The sequence below is a fragment of the Rhinolophus hipposideros genome (assembly GCF_964194185.1).
Source record: "Rhinolophus hipposideros genome assembly, chromosome: 19".
Lineage (NCBI taxonomy): Eukaryota > Metazoa > Chordata > Mammalia > Chiroptera > Rhinolophidae > Rhinolophus > Rhinolophus hipposideros.
The window spans coordinates 10,181,397-10,195,031 of record NC_138065.1 but is presented as its reverse complement, the minus strand read 5'-3'; the positions used below and the strand labels follow the sequence as shown (position 1 = coordinate 10,195,031).

Below are 13,635 nucleotides of genomic sequence, written 5' to 3'. Positions count from 1 at the left end.
AGGATATTTAATGAAAATGGAAACAAAAAAGCTGAGGTAGCAATACTTATATCAAACAAAATAGACTTTAAAACAAAGACTATATATAACAAGAGACAAGGAAAGACTTAGTAATCCCACTTCTGGGTATTTATCTGAAGAAACCCAAAATGCTACTTTGAGGGGACATGTTTATCCGCTATGTTCATTGCAGCATTATTTACAATGGCCAAGATATAGAGGCAGCCTGGGAGTTTGTCAATGGATGAAAGGATAATGAGGAGGTGGTACAATGGAATACTGCTCGGCCGTAGACGGGAATGGTTTCTTGCCATCTGTAGAGGCATGGATGGATCTGGAGAGTATAATCCTGAGTAGAGTATGTCAGATAAAGACAGATGCAATGTGACTTTGCTTATATGTGGAATCTAAAGAACAAAATAAACAAACAAATAAAACAGAAACAAACTCACAGATACAGAGAACATTTTGATGGCTGCCAGATGGCAGGGAGGTTGAGAAGGTGGGCAAAAAGGGGGAAGGGATTAAGAAGTACAAATTGGTTGTTACAAAATAGTCATGGGGATGTAGGGTATAGCATAAGGAATATATAGTCAATATTGTAGTAACTATGTATGGTCCCAGATGGGTACTAGATTTATTGGGGTGATAGATGGAAGGGGGGTTGCAGGGGCAGGGTGAAAAAGGTGAAGGTATTAGGAAGTACAAATCTGTAGTTACAAAATAGCCATGAGGATGTAAAGGAAAGTATAGGCAATGTAGTCAATAATATGGTAATAACTAAGTATAGTACCAGGTGGGTACTAGATTAGTCAGGGTGACCACTTCTTAAATTATGTAAATGTCTAACCACTATGCTGTACAGCTGAAATTAACAAAAAATAATACTGAATGTCAACTGTAATTGAAAAATTTTAAAGGGAAGAAAAAGGTAAAGGGGAATAAGAGTTTCAAATTTCCAGGTACAAAACAAATAAGTCATGGAGATGTAATGTACAGCATAGGGAATATAGTTAATAGTAGTGTGACAGTGTGGTATAGTGTCAGATGGTTGCTGGACTTATGATGGTGATCACTTCTTTGTGTATGTAAATGTTGAATAACTATTATATACATCTGAAATTAATACAAATTGTATGTTAGCTGTATTTTAATAAAAAAATCTTTTAAAAATATGTATGAATAAATAAATAGAATTGAAAAGTGAATACATATATATGCCAAAATGTTCACAGTGATTATCTCTGGCTGATAGAACTATGGTTGAGTTTTCTTCTGGTTTATCTGTGTTCCCTAATTTTTAAAAATAAATATAAATATTCTGTACAGCATTGTTTTCAAAAAAAGATAACTTATTTTTTAAAAGATTCATCAAATACTTTCTGAGCACCCACTTCATGTAAGACATTGTAGGAATTAAAATAGCAATAACGATAGCTAAGCTTTATTAAATAAAATTTCTTATCATACCATACCACACATCCTTTATTACTATACAATCACACTTTTAAACAATGACTTTCATAGATCATCATGCTCTGTTGGAATTAAGCTTTATAAACTCCAAAAGTATTACTAATCTAAAACAGTTTAGTTCTAGACATTTTGGGTCAGTCCTCTTCCATCATAGATGATAATTTAAGTCATGAAAGTAATTAAAAGATGGGAGAAAATACCAGGAGTGTGTGGCATCATGGGAGCCAAAGGAAGAGAATCTTTCAAATAGAAAAGAATGGTCAACAGAGACAGATGTGCTGTCAAAAGGTCAAAGGTAAGGACTTTAGTGTCTGTTGGTCTTTAGGACCTGGGCAAGAACAAGTTCAGTGGCATGGAGGAGGCTGAAGGAAGGTCACAGTGAATTGAGAAGTGGATGGGAAAGAAAGAATGCAAACAGCAACTGCAGACAACCCTTTCGAGGATTATATCCAGGCAGGCAAGTGGACACTGGAGTAGAATCTGGATAGGAACACGGTGTCCAGGGAAGCTTTTTTTTTCTTTTCTTTAAGATAGAAAAGAACTAAACTTGTTTAAACACTGGTGGAAAGGAATCAGTAGAGAAAAAAGACAGGGGGAAAAAACAGCAAAGCCCAAGAGGGAGACAGGGCCTGGACCGCAGATAGGAGCTAGAGGGATTAGCATTTGACAAGAGTGGGGACAATTCTTCCACCAGACAGAAGGTAACAGGAAAGAAAGATAAGCTTGCAGGTACATTTGTAGATTTAAGGAACATACACTGATAAACTTCCCCTCTCTGATGGCTTCTATTTTCTCTTTGAAATAATAGGTGCGATTATCTGCTGAGATGAGAGAGACATGGAAAAGCCAAAGGTTTAAGGAGCGTAAAGGAGGCTTAAAAATAAACATAAATCATTTGCACAGCATTTGTTTTCTAAAAAAAGATAACATTTTCTCCACACTGACATTGGGGAGAAAAAATAAGCAAGAATGCACAGGTTCCATAAGCAGAGACTTTAAAAAAGGCAAAGAGTTAGGAACTAAGCCTCTGAGAACATTAATCACGATTAAGGACTACCGATGAAAAGAAGAGAGAATCAGATCAAGAGTGAGAAAAAGGCTAGTGAGAGGTAACAGAGCCAGGATAACGTAGATCTCAGATAACGTGGGTGAAAAATGTCCTAAGAAGAAAAGAAAGAGGTAAGAAGAATAAGGACTAACAAAGGGCCCTTATATTTGGTAACAGGGCATTAAACAAATGGTGTCAAAAGGACAGTTAACAGACAGCTAAAGCTTAGGGAGAAAATTAGTGAGGAAACGGAGCAAGTATGAATACAACATTTATTTTAAAGTCAGTGAGAAGAAATATAAATGGGGAAGCAACTTCAAATACAACGCTTTAACACTGGGGAAAAACGTATTTAAAAAAAACTCAGCAAAAAAATGGATATAATAAATATGTGGAAGCGGGGGGAGTTAAGTCTCATGGAAGAAAGATGTGTTAGGAGTCTGAGAAGGATAGCAGTTCTTGTGGAACTGTAAGAAAGATGAGCAGACATGTATGATTAAGACCCAGCCCGAGTAAGTTGTTTGCTCATAACATATAACCTTTATCTATGAAAATGAAAATAATCACGTTAAGATTTAGAGAAAAGGCCCAGCTACTTGAGGATAAAATCGTTAAGAGTTGCTCAACAACTCTTACAGTAACTGGGTTAGGTAATAGATTAGTGGTAGGACACTGAATTGAAGTTGGAAAACATGATTCATAGAGGGTCTTGGCCTATGTCATTCTTCATCTCCCTCCTAAAGCTGAGCATAGAGTGAACGAAGTAAACTGGGGCCAAAGAGAGGAAAACTAGCAATTGCTTCCAGTCGGGAGAATGCCTTGCTTCTCGGTGTGCATAATGGAAGCCAAGGAACCTAGTGATATAAAAAGGGCAAAACTGAAGTCTAGGGCACTGGGTGGAGGAGAGGCATGTTTGTGGGGAGAAACTGGATTTGAGAGAAGCAATAAACACAAGTAAAGTACAGACACATAATATCAATAGGGGAGGATTATATAGAGAGTAAGCAATCATAATTTTTGGGGTGGAGGAATGGAAAATCAAAGAGAGACCACCGAAGGGCACTAACAGCGGAAGTGTATGTTGGTGTGGTTTTAAAGAATACACAGACACACACACAATTTCTAAGGGTCACGAGCCTGCTTAGTGGGAGAGAAAGATGGCCTACTGAATCAAATCCTCTTTCTCTTGCACTACAGTCCAGAGTTTCATGAACCCATTGACCAAAACTCAAGGTAAAAAATACATTTGATGTCACAATGCAAACACACAACTGAAACAGAAGTTCCTCAAAACAATAATTACCCTTACTACAGATGATAAAGTAAAACAAAGTTAACATCAAATATTATTTTATCATTATTTAAATACATTTAAAATTCTAAAATTAATAGCATTAACATTTAAAAAGAGGCAATGTAATGCAATGGTGACCTTTCCTGTTCAAAAATGAATTCCAGTCTGGAAAACACAAGGACAATGCTCTGTACTTGCCAGGTTCACTATGGAGTCTTCTTGTACACTTTTGCTTTAAATTGGGTCAAGGTTGAAAACCCTAGTTGAGACAGTAAGTTGTTGTGAATGGTAAAAATAGTACTACCCTCTTTCTACTTAGCAATGGAATTCCTTTTGTCTTAATATAAAATGATAAGCGATGTCATGTAATCATTCTTCAGAGTAAATGAAGAACTAAGCTGCAAGAATTCATTTTCTTCTTGGAATACATATGGAACCAACTCAATTATTGATGCAGGGCAAATGGATATTTTAGCCTAATGGATCTCTTTAATGTTTCAAATTTCTCTTCAGGCAAATAATAATTAAAAGTTTGGGGACACAGAAATGAAGTTTTTCCATTATCTCCACATTTTATTTTGTTCAAATTTTCTTCATTGATAATGCTCTCTTCCAGATGTGGCAACAATGTTTGAAAGGTATAGTGGCTAGGCAAAAGTCTTACTTGCCACTACAATGAATTCTGGAACCCTTAGACACAGAGCTTCAAATTTAGTTCACTAGATGGCTAAAAATATCAGTTAGTTATGCAAATTTTGTTATTCAAAAATACTGGAAAGTACCCGCCAAATGAGAATGCTTTTCAACCAGGAAAATTCTAGTTTCACACAATCTGCTTAGCAACGATCTAACTTTGCTGTGACATAGTAAATAGGTATAATTAGCTCGGAATAAAATATTTTAAAAACTTGGCGACTCAGCAAGCCTCCTTTAATATATTTAACAACTTTCCATGTTTTCCAATATGTCAATGAGATTCAGAAGGTTTTCTATGCATACAAAAGCTCTGAGATACATAAAGCAGTAATTCCTAAGAATGTTCTCAGCCTGTAGAACAAATGGGACAGAAAGGGAGCCCAGCAATGACCTGCTTGCTGGGCAGTGTGCTCACTCGTGTCCAGCCTACTGTTTCTGCCGGAGCCCAGTGGTCCTTCTGCCCCAGACATTCAGAATAAAGCGGGAGAATGCCTACCAGTCAGTTGAATTGCTTTGACTATTATCTGTATCTCTCTGTATCTCTCTCTCTCTCTCTCTCTCTCTCTCTCTCTCTCTCTCTCTCTCTCTTTTCCCCTTCCTCTCTCCGTCACTCTCTCCCTCCCTCTCCTTGAGAGTTAAAAGGGTACTTTTAAGAAATACTCAATAAAACATAAGTGAGAGCCTTGGAAAAGAAAAAAAAGCACTATTATCAGTAGCTTCAAACAATGTTTAGAATAATTCCTCTGTGTTTTCTAATCATATTTTCTATTCCATTATTTGAAATTATTTTTAATTTTTCCCCAGTTTAACTTATGAGGATAGATGATTCACTTTTAAAATTCTGCAAATATGCTCATACGGTGGTAGTTAAATTTAAATAGCACACGAAAATCCTCCTTAAGCATCTTGACACCATATTTGACAAACCAAAAGCATAGTGCAACTTATAATATTAGTGATCTCATCAATTTGGACTGTAAAATCTGCACCGGACTGTAGCCACCTTATAAGCATTGTGGAAATGTACCCATAATGGTATAGAACAAGGGCATGTCATCACTAAGAGGTACAATTTTTAATTTTCAGCCGATTTTGCATCAAAAATCCTAAACATAACATCCATTCATTCTAGTCAACTAGTTTTTTCAAGAGATATGTAGGCATTTTTCTCTTATGTCACTGACATACAACTAAAACAATAATCTTTTTCAGGAATGGTGCTCAAATAAAAAGGTGATTGAGACATCATCTCCTTTTCTGTCTTTGAAAATATTTGAAAGGGAATATTGAAAAGTCCAGTATGCTATGTTTCCAAGAATCTCTTCAATTTTAAAGATTTTCAATTTTCATTTGCAACAATACAAATACATGGAATCTGTCATTTTAGTCGATGTTTACACCTTTGATAAATCCATATTTTAAATAATCTTCATTAAAAGTTTAATAGTTTTTTCAAGTTACCATTTCCTCAACATTCTGGTACTTCCAGTTGCAGCTATGTTGAACATGCTTCTGTATTTTTTTACTTCATGCTGTCCTCTAATAATTAAACAATAAATTTTAAGGGCAAATCGATCTGGTTTGCATTTAAATTGCAATTATCGTTGAATTCTTTAAAATATCACTCTTGAAGAATGCAATTAAGGTTCAAAAATAACTCTTGCTTAGGTATTTTCTCACCATTTTTACCAACAGCAGGTAAAATCTGGTTATATTTAGCTCGACCTTGAATTATGTTAATATAAACTGTGCAATAATAACCATTGTATTATTATGCTCATGATCAAATTGACCATCACTCTAATTCACGATTTTCCTCTTTTGTTCCATGCTGCCCCTTACAGTTTAAGGAGAGACCAGGGAAAAAAAGATTTGCAGCAAATACTGCTGTAAAGCAGCAGGCTGTCATTTCCTCCCAGCAGGCCCTATTATCATCAGCCTTAATAGGCTCTTGTATTTAATCAGAGTACCAGAGAATACAGATAAATATTTAAATACAAAATTATAATTCATATTGCTAAGTAACCAATTCAAAAATATCTTAGACAGCTGGAGTCTTTTGTTTTTCTTTTTAATTCCAATGGGAAAAAAAAAGAGAAAGAAAAAGCACATCTCTTTTAAGTAGCAGGAAGAATGAAACACACATACGCACAAGCACACCCCCCAATCTGTCCTAAATTTTAATATCCACACAGAAAAAAAATCCACAAATATGCCATTTCTATGAATTCAAACTTCAGAAGGAAAACTAATAATTTTCTCCTATGTCCTCTCTTTTAAACACGTATCATTGCTACAAAAATCATGAGTGTCGAAAATAAACCTTAACTAATATAAATGAATTAATACTGCCTGAACTGAATGCTAAAAAAAAAAAACCCTGCTATTTTCAGGCTGCTAACCAGAAATTTAAGATTTATAAGAAAAACAATATCTTGAATTTCCTCCTCAAAAATAGGAGGTGCTAGAGAAACATCCAGAATAAATAGATGTAAAGAGTTCGACCTATATATTTCTTTCTTTTATCTCACCATCATTTACTTAATCCTTCAATCTTACAACCTGCTATGATGCCCATGATTATGTCATGTTTTCTTTCCCTTGGATAAAAATTATTCATTCAAGTCAGAGAGGAAGAAGACAATAAATTCCATCCTGCCCAACCCTGTAGGGGACTCTCCAAGTTTTGATCTTTTATTCCACCCATCTTTCAATGTCCCCACTTTCACTGAGGCAACAAGGTCACTTTTTACCGGTTCAGTAAGTAGTGCTGAATATTGAAAAATACTTTCAAACTCGTTTTTGATTCTGACATGTAGAAGTTAATCTATTTCTCTGTATCTCCCTGAACCAGGGAGGGAAATATTTTCCACTTACTCTATAGGCGAAATGTAGGATGCATACAAAATTTTCAGATATTTTTAGAAATGTATTAGAATTTAGAGGCAGGAGGTCTAACTTTGAAGAACGATTTTTTAAAAACTAAACGTATAAATCCAAGTACTTCAAAGAATACCTAGGACAGGGTCAGTGGGCTACAGCCTACCTGTGGGCCCAATGTGGCCCACTACTTGTTTCTGCACAGCCTCTCGGGTTTTTTACAGTTTTTTAATGGTTGAAAACATAATCAAAGACATATGACATTTTGTGACATGTGGAAATTAGATGAAATCCAACTTTCAGTGTCCATAAATAAACTTTAATTGGAGCATAGCCCATGCTCATTAATTTAATGGCTCTTTTTTGGCAGAATTGGGTTGTTGTGCCAGAGACTGCATGGCCCACAAAGGCTAAAATACCTATCGCTCTAGCCCATCACAGAAAAAGCTGGCCAGTCCCTGCATTAGTCCCTGCATTAGAAGATGATACACTTACACTAATGACACCACATATTGGAAAAATATTTTTAAACTTCTCTTTTGAAAACGCTTTCATAGCCATAACATTCTTTTGAGCCTCATCAGTGGTGGCAAACCTTCATTCCTTGAAGATGAGTGTGAATTTTGGAAATGGCTAAGCTACTTGGAACCAAGAATGCATGAAGTCGATTATCAAGATGAATCAACCAGCAAACATTTATTGATAATCTACATTTATGAGAGGCAAAGATTTCTTTTGTAAAACAGCACTATGAATTCTAAGTGCTAACAATCAGGTGAGGGGATAGTCATGTGCTTTCATAACTTTGATTCAAGGTAACAGGCTATATATGCATGGCGACAGAAATCACTGACGTGCAAAACTAATTCTATACTAAAGCTGGAAGATCTACTTTCTTGAGTGGCTATACATTTGCTATAAAGTTTTTTTTACAAAGGAGAGCTCCAATAATACTTTTGGCAATCCACTTTTAGAATAAAGGAGAGACACCTAAGTAAAATTTTAAAACAGCAGGATTCATTTGGATGTAAAAGTTGTTTAACCTTCAATTAAAACCCATTTTATTGCTTCATAATCACAATCTATAAGACAATATTAGCATAAATAAATAATTCCTTCCACGCACACAAAGCAAATCGTGTATCCTTAGCCCTCTTTTCTTCTAATTCCTCATGTTCTGCCTGAGCAATATCATCTGCTCTTATGGCGTCAATTACTGCTTCCTGGTTAACTCTGAAATCTGAATCACCAATTTCGGTCCAGGCTCTGGGTCCTCTCTGGACATCTCCATTTCAGTGCTCCACAGACACTCCAAACTCAGCATGTTCAAAATTGAAATGATTATCTTCCTCTCACGTTAAACAAACAAACAAACAAACAAGTTCCTCTATCCAGTTTCCCAAGCTAAGAAACTTAAGTCTTTACTTTTCTGTTTACCTTCGAAGCCCATCAGTTGTTAAGCCCTGTAAATATTACATCTTCCTTATCTGTCCTCTCCTCTTCCTTTCTACTGTTTTTCTACTCCAGGTCCTTATCCTCTCTTATCTGGGCCATTTCGGTAGCGACAGCCTTCTAACTTATCTCTTTCCATCCAATCCAGCCTCCACACCATACCACCACCATGTTATCTTTCCTAATTACTGAAAATCCTTCACTGGCTCTCCATTGTTTTTAGAATCAAGTCCAAAGTCCTTAGCATGAAACAGAGGCTCTTTACCATATGCACCAGCAGTCTTCTTTTTTCTCTGAGTCATAACATAACCTGTACTTCAAACATTAAAACTAACTTGAACACCATATTCTATAGTGAAAAATTCTGCCAAGCTCAATAAATCTTCATTATTCCAAATAAGAGGTACTGAAACCCTACACTTATTTCTAGCAATTTCAGGGATCCTAATGTGATCAACAACCAAGCCCTGCAACTTCTTTTCCAGCTTACTTCCAGGCACTATTCCCTTTAGCTGAACCACTCATCTCTATACACTCTGACCTTTAGTGACAATGGACTATAACACATTCCTCAAATATACCATCTACTTTCACATACCATTCCTAATTTTCATCCATATCTTCTGTTCCCTTCCCCAACTCGGCAAACCCCTATTCATCCTTCAAGGCCAAATTCAACTATGTTATCTTCTCTCTTATCCTTCTCCCTATCACACACAGCATTAATTTTTTTCTCGTCAACATTCCCATTAAACTCTATCTATCGCTCTGTTTTAACTCTTATCACCTTGAAATTGTAAGGGCTTATTTACATGTCAGGTTATAAGCTTCTTGAAGGCAGCGAAGCATTTTCTTTTCTTGAATCTAGCATTTAACTCATGGTCTGATAAGTTCTTATTGAAAAATAATCACCTCTTATATTAAGATAATGTCATAATTGTAGTAACTGAGTGACTGAGAACTTAGAAACAAAAAGAATCCCATGTCATTCACCAGGGGAAAAAAATGCTCTTATATACAAAGTATAATTAAATGGTAGCTTGGACAGGCTTTCAATCTACATCTTGCAATACCAGTTTCCTTCTCTTTTCCTCTGTCTCTCTTTCCTTCTTCTTGAAGACATTCTTTATAGAACTCTTTTAAATACCCATTGGATTTCATCTGCACCTCACTCAGAGAATTTGAACCTCAGTACAGTATGCAGAGGTTAAGATTAGAATTTGGGGAACCCAACTGTTCGATCTGAATCCTAGTTCTGCTACCTAGGCTGTGTGATATGGGCAAGTTACTCAACATCTCCCTGTCTCTCAACATGGAGATCAGAATAACAACACCCTCATGGTGCTATGTGAAGATTAAATAAGCTAATACCTGTGAAGAATGTAGAACACTGCCTGGCTCAGAGTAGATCCCAATCATTGCTGGCTGATGTTGTTATAATCAGTTTTAAAAACAGCTTTCTCAGTATGTATATTTCAGCTCACTTGTTAGAGTATATAATCTACTAGATGGAAGAGTTATATCCTGCCCATGTATGAACACTGCACAACTTAAGTGCTAAAATTGTGCCTTGAAATACAATAGGTGCTCACTAAATAATATGAATGTAAGGCTTCAGACTTCCAATATCAAATTATAAATCACAGCAAAATTTATATATGGAATACATGTTTAAAACTGGCATTTTAAAGTAGTTTCAAAACACCCATCTACCTTCCACTACACTTTTGAAACATGTAAAATTTTTAAACACAAAAATTATATTCATTAGGACCTTTCCCTTTAGTCCTCCATTTAATTTGATCTTAGTAGCCAGTGATCTAAAACTCCTGCCTGTAATATTACTCGCTAAAGATCATTTCAAATATAATGTCCAGCTTTAGAAAACTGCCTACAGTCACATTGGAAAAATTAATATTCTTCCTTTATATCAGCTTTTTAAAAATCTCTTGCCATATTCAACACACACACATACACACACACACACACACACACACACACACATACAAAACGAATGAAAGGCCAAGAGACACAATTACTACATTTCCTGGTTTCTGCCTGGGAAACTAGTACTTTAGAACATGCCTACAAGTATCCCCAGTAAAAGTCTGCTGGTTACAAATTGCTATTCCCTGCTTTATTTCCAGTCTCCCCCCTAAAACCTTTCACACACTCACATACCCACAAACAAGAATGCAAATGTCAATTAAAAAGGCTGTACAAAAATACAGCTATATATTATTTTGTTTCGGAGGACTTAAATCTTTAAAAAATCCAATGAAAGTGTTGATTCGAAGCAACGCTCCCAGCCTACTTTACCAGGTAACTTAAACTACAACTATTTACCCAAAGCAAAGTAGATTATTTGACTGCTATCAAACGTCATGGTAAATGATTCAGTAACCGTGTACAGATAATACGTACTATTCTAGAAAAGTTCATTAATCAGTTAAAAATGGACCCCACTTCAAACTATAGTGATTTTGTGGGAAATGATCTTAAACAATCTATCTACACAGTAAACAGTAATTTAGGACTTTATCTAAAACCCTGTTGGTGAATCGCTAGCTTTACGGCAAAGGTTTACAGAGTGCCTACTATGTGTCTGGCACTTAGTAGTTGCTTTACAGCCTATGCACGCTGCTGGTGCACGGCCAAATAACAATCCCAAACATAATGAGAATGTCCTCACTCATCTCATTTCACGCTCGGAACATACTGAGCATCCCAGGTTTACAGCTCAGGAAACGCAGGCCCAGGAAACTCACTTTGACCGAGGTATGACATCTGGTCTGTGGGGCCCGGCCAAGACTTGAGCCCTTGACTCATAATCTAATCATCTTCTGCTGTATGAGTTACTCCGAAGCTCTTACATGTTCCACTGTCCGATTTTGTAAAGCAAAACCCGACTTGACTTTCGGGACTGTGCTTGTCCGATTCTGTTAACAATCAAAACACAAACGCGCAAAACTTTTTTAAAAAAATCCCCCTTCTCAGCCTGTCGACGTTGACACTCTCTGTGTCCTCCTGGCCGAAGCCCCGCGTCTCCCCCTGCACGCGGGGCGCTCGCTCTCTGCTCCCCGGGACCGCCCAGCGCACCCGAGCGCCGGGTCGACGGTCCCTTCGCCCCCGAGGAGCGCGGCCAGGACACCCCTCAGCCCGGCTCCGCTGCACCCGCCGCGGGCGACAAGCGGCGCTCCCCACGTCCGGCGTCTGCGGCGCCCGACGTCCCTGGAGGCCGGGGAGGTGCCGAGACCGCCGGGCCGGAGCCGACCCCTCCGCCGGCCCGCTCCCGCCCCGCGGCGGACTGCAGCCCCGCAGCCCCGCAGCCCCGCGGCCGAAGCCCAGCGGGCCACGCCCGCCCCCGCGAGGCGCCGAAGCCCCCGCTTCGGACCCCGCGCCGCATCGCCGCTCTCCTACCTGCCTCGGGCCCCGACGCCGCCTCCGCGGCCGGGCTGCGAGGTGCTCGTCCTGTCCTCGGTGGAGGCGCTCGGTCTCCTCCGTCCCACTCGAGTCGGGTGCTCCCGCCCCCGCAGGCCCGGCCGAAGGCCACGCCCTGTCCCGGACAAGCCCTGTTCTTATTGGCTCCCGTCCCCACCCCTCACGCTTGGGCCCGCCCCCGGCGCCACCCGGGGGCCGTCAGGAGGGGAACCGCCCCCGCTCAGGACCCGGTACCCGCCAGAACCTTGCCCGGGAGGTTTGGTGCCGCGACGCTGCGGCCGCTGCAGCAGCAGGCGACCGGCGCCACTGTCGTCCGGCCGAGGCCTGTCGGCCTAAACTCCGTGGCCGTCGCCGTGTCTGGCGTCCGAATGGCCCCGCCGCGATGGACCTGAACTTTACAGGACTTCACTGCTACCCGCGACGTAAAGTCTAGTTGAATCGAGGAATCCAAATGGCCCCTCACTCAAGGGAACCCTAGAATTGTCCCCTGCCATAGGGTGCAGTAGGCCTGAGGTCTCCAGGAAAACGCAGCACCGTTTCTCTGAGCTCCAGAAGTAACCATTTCTCGGGCAACGGCAGGGCAGTGCCAGCTGGAAACGTGGGTGCGAATAACGCTCCGAACACCCGAGGCTTGAAATCCCAGAGCAGGGGTGACTTTGACACTCCCAGTGCCTGCGGTCGGCCGCCGCGCCCTGCGGTGACACCCACGCCTAAGCGCTACGCCTGCAACACGCTCCTGCTCAGGTATGTGCAGGGCGCTGTGCCCACCGCCGGCAGCAGCCCAGTTTCACTGAAGCTGCGAGTCAAGGATGCGTTGAGCCTGTTTCCCCAGCACTCGCTAACCACCCCACCCGCCGCACCCCGCCCCACTCCAACCCTGGAAATAAAACAGGGAATAGCAGAGCCTCTGGGGTCTGGTGACCAAACGCTTCTCACGTCTGTTCACATAGAGATACCAAAATAGAAAACTGCCGCAATAAGGCCTTTGGTTATACATCGCAGATGACTGTTACAAGCCAAGTTAGCCAAAGCAATAAAAGCTGCATATCCCACACCGTTGTGAAACCGTGAGCTACGGACAATGAAACGGGAGTTACCTTCTATGACGAAGGGGGAAAAAAAAAAAGTCATGATAAGACATTTTTGAAATCATGACTCAATGAGGAAGTAAATGTGACTGTTGTTCGTGGTAAACTTTAAACAGTGGTCTTTATGGACTCTCCCCTAAAATCCTTGTACATTTAGAAAACTTCCCAAACAGTTGTCTAGGATAAAATTTGCGGCTAGAATAGTGTGGTTTTGAAATGTATTTCAAAATTCAAATTTATTTCAGAGTTCAGACTGTGCA

General features: G+C 39.6%; 1 protein-coding gene across 2 annotated transcripts in view; it reads right to left on the bottom strand.

Moving 5' to 3' along the window:
- DENND2C (DENN domain containing 2C) overlaps nt 1-12,357 on the bottom strand; it is a 72,946-nt gene extending 60,589 nt beyond the window's left edge. The window contains exons 1-2 of one of the 2 annotated variants that reach the window (XM_081025909.1): nt 12,267-12,357; nt 11,615-11,785 (exon numbers count right to left, since the gene is read on the bottom strand). The gene's annotated coding sequence lies outside the window, so the exon portion shown is untranslated. The remainder of the gene's footprint in view (nt 1-11,614; nt 11,786-12,266) is intronic. The other variant, XM_081025910.1, reaches the window with a different exon arrangement.
- Nucleotides 12,358-13,635: the final 1,278 nt, after the last annotated feature.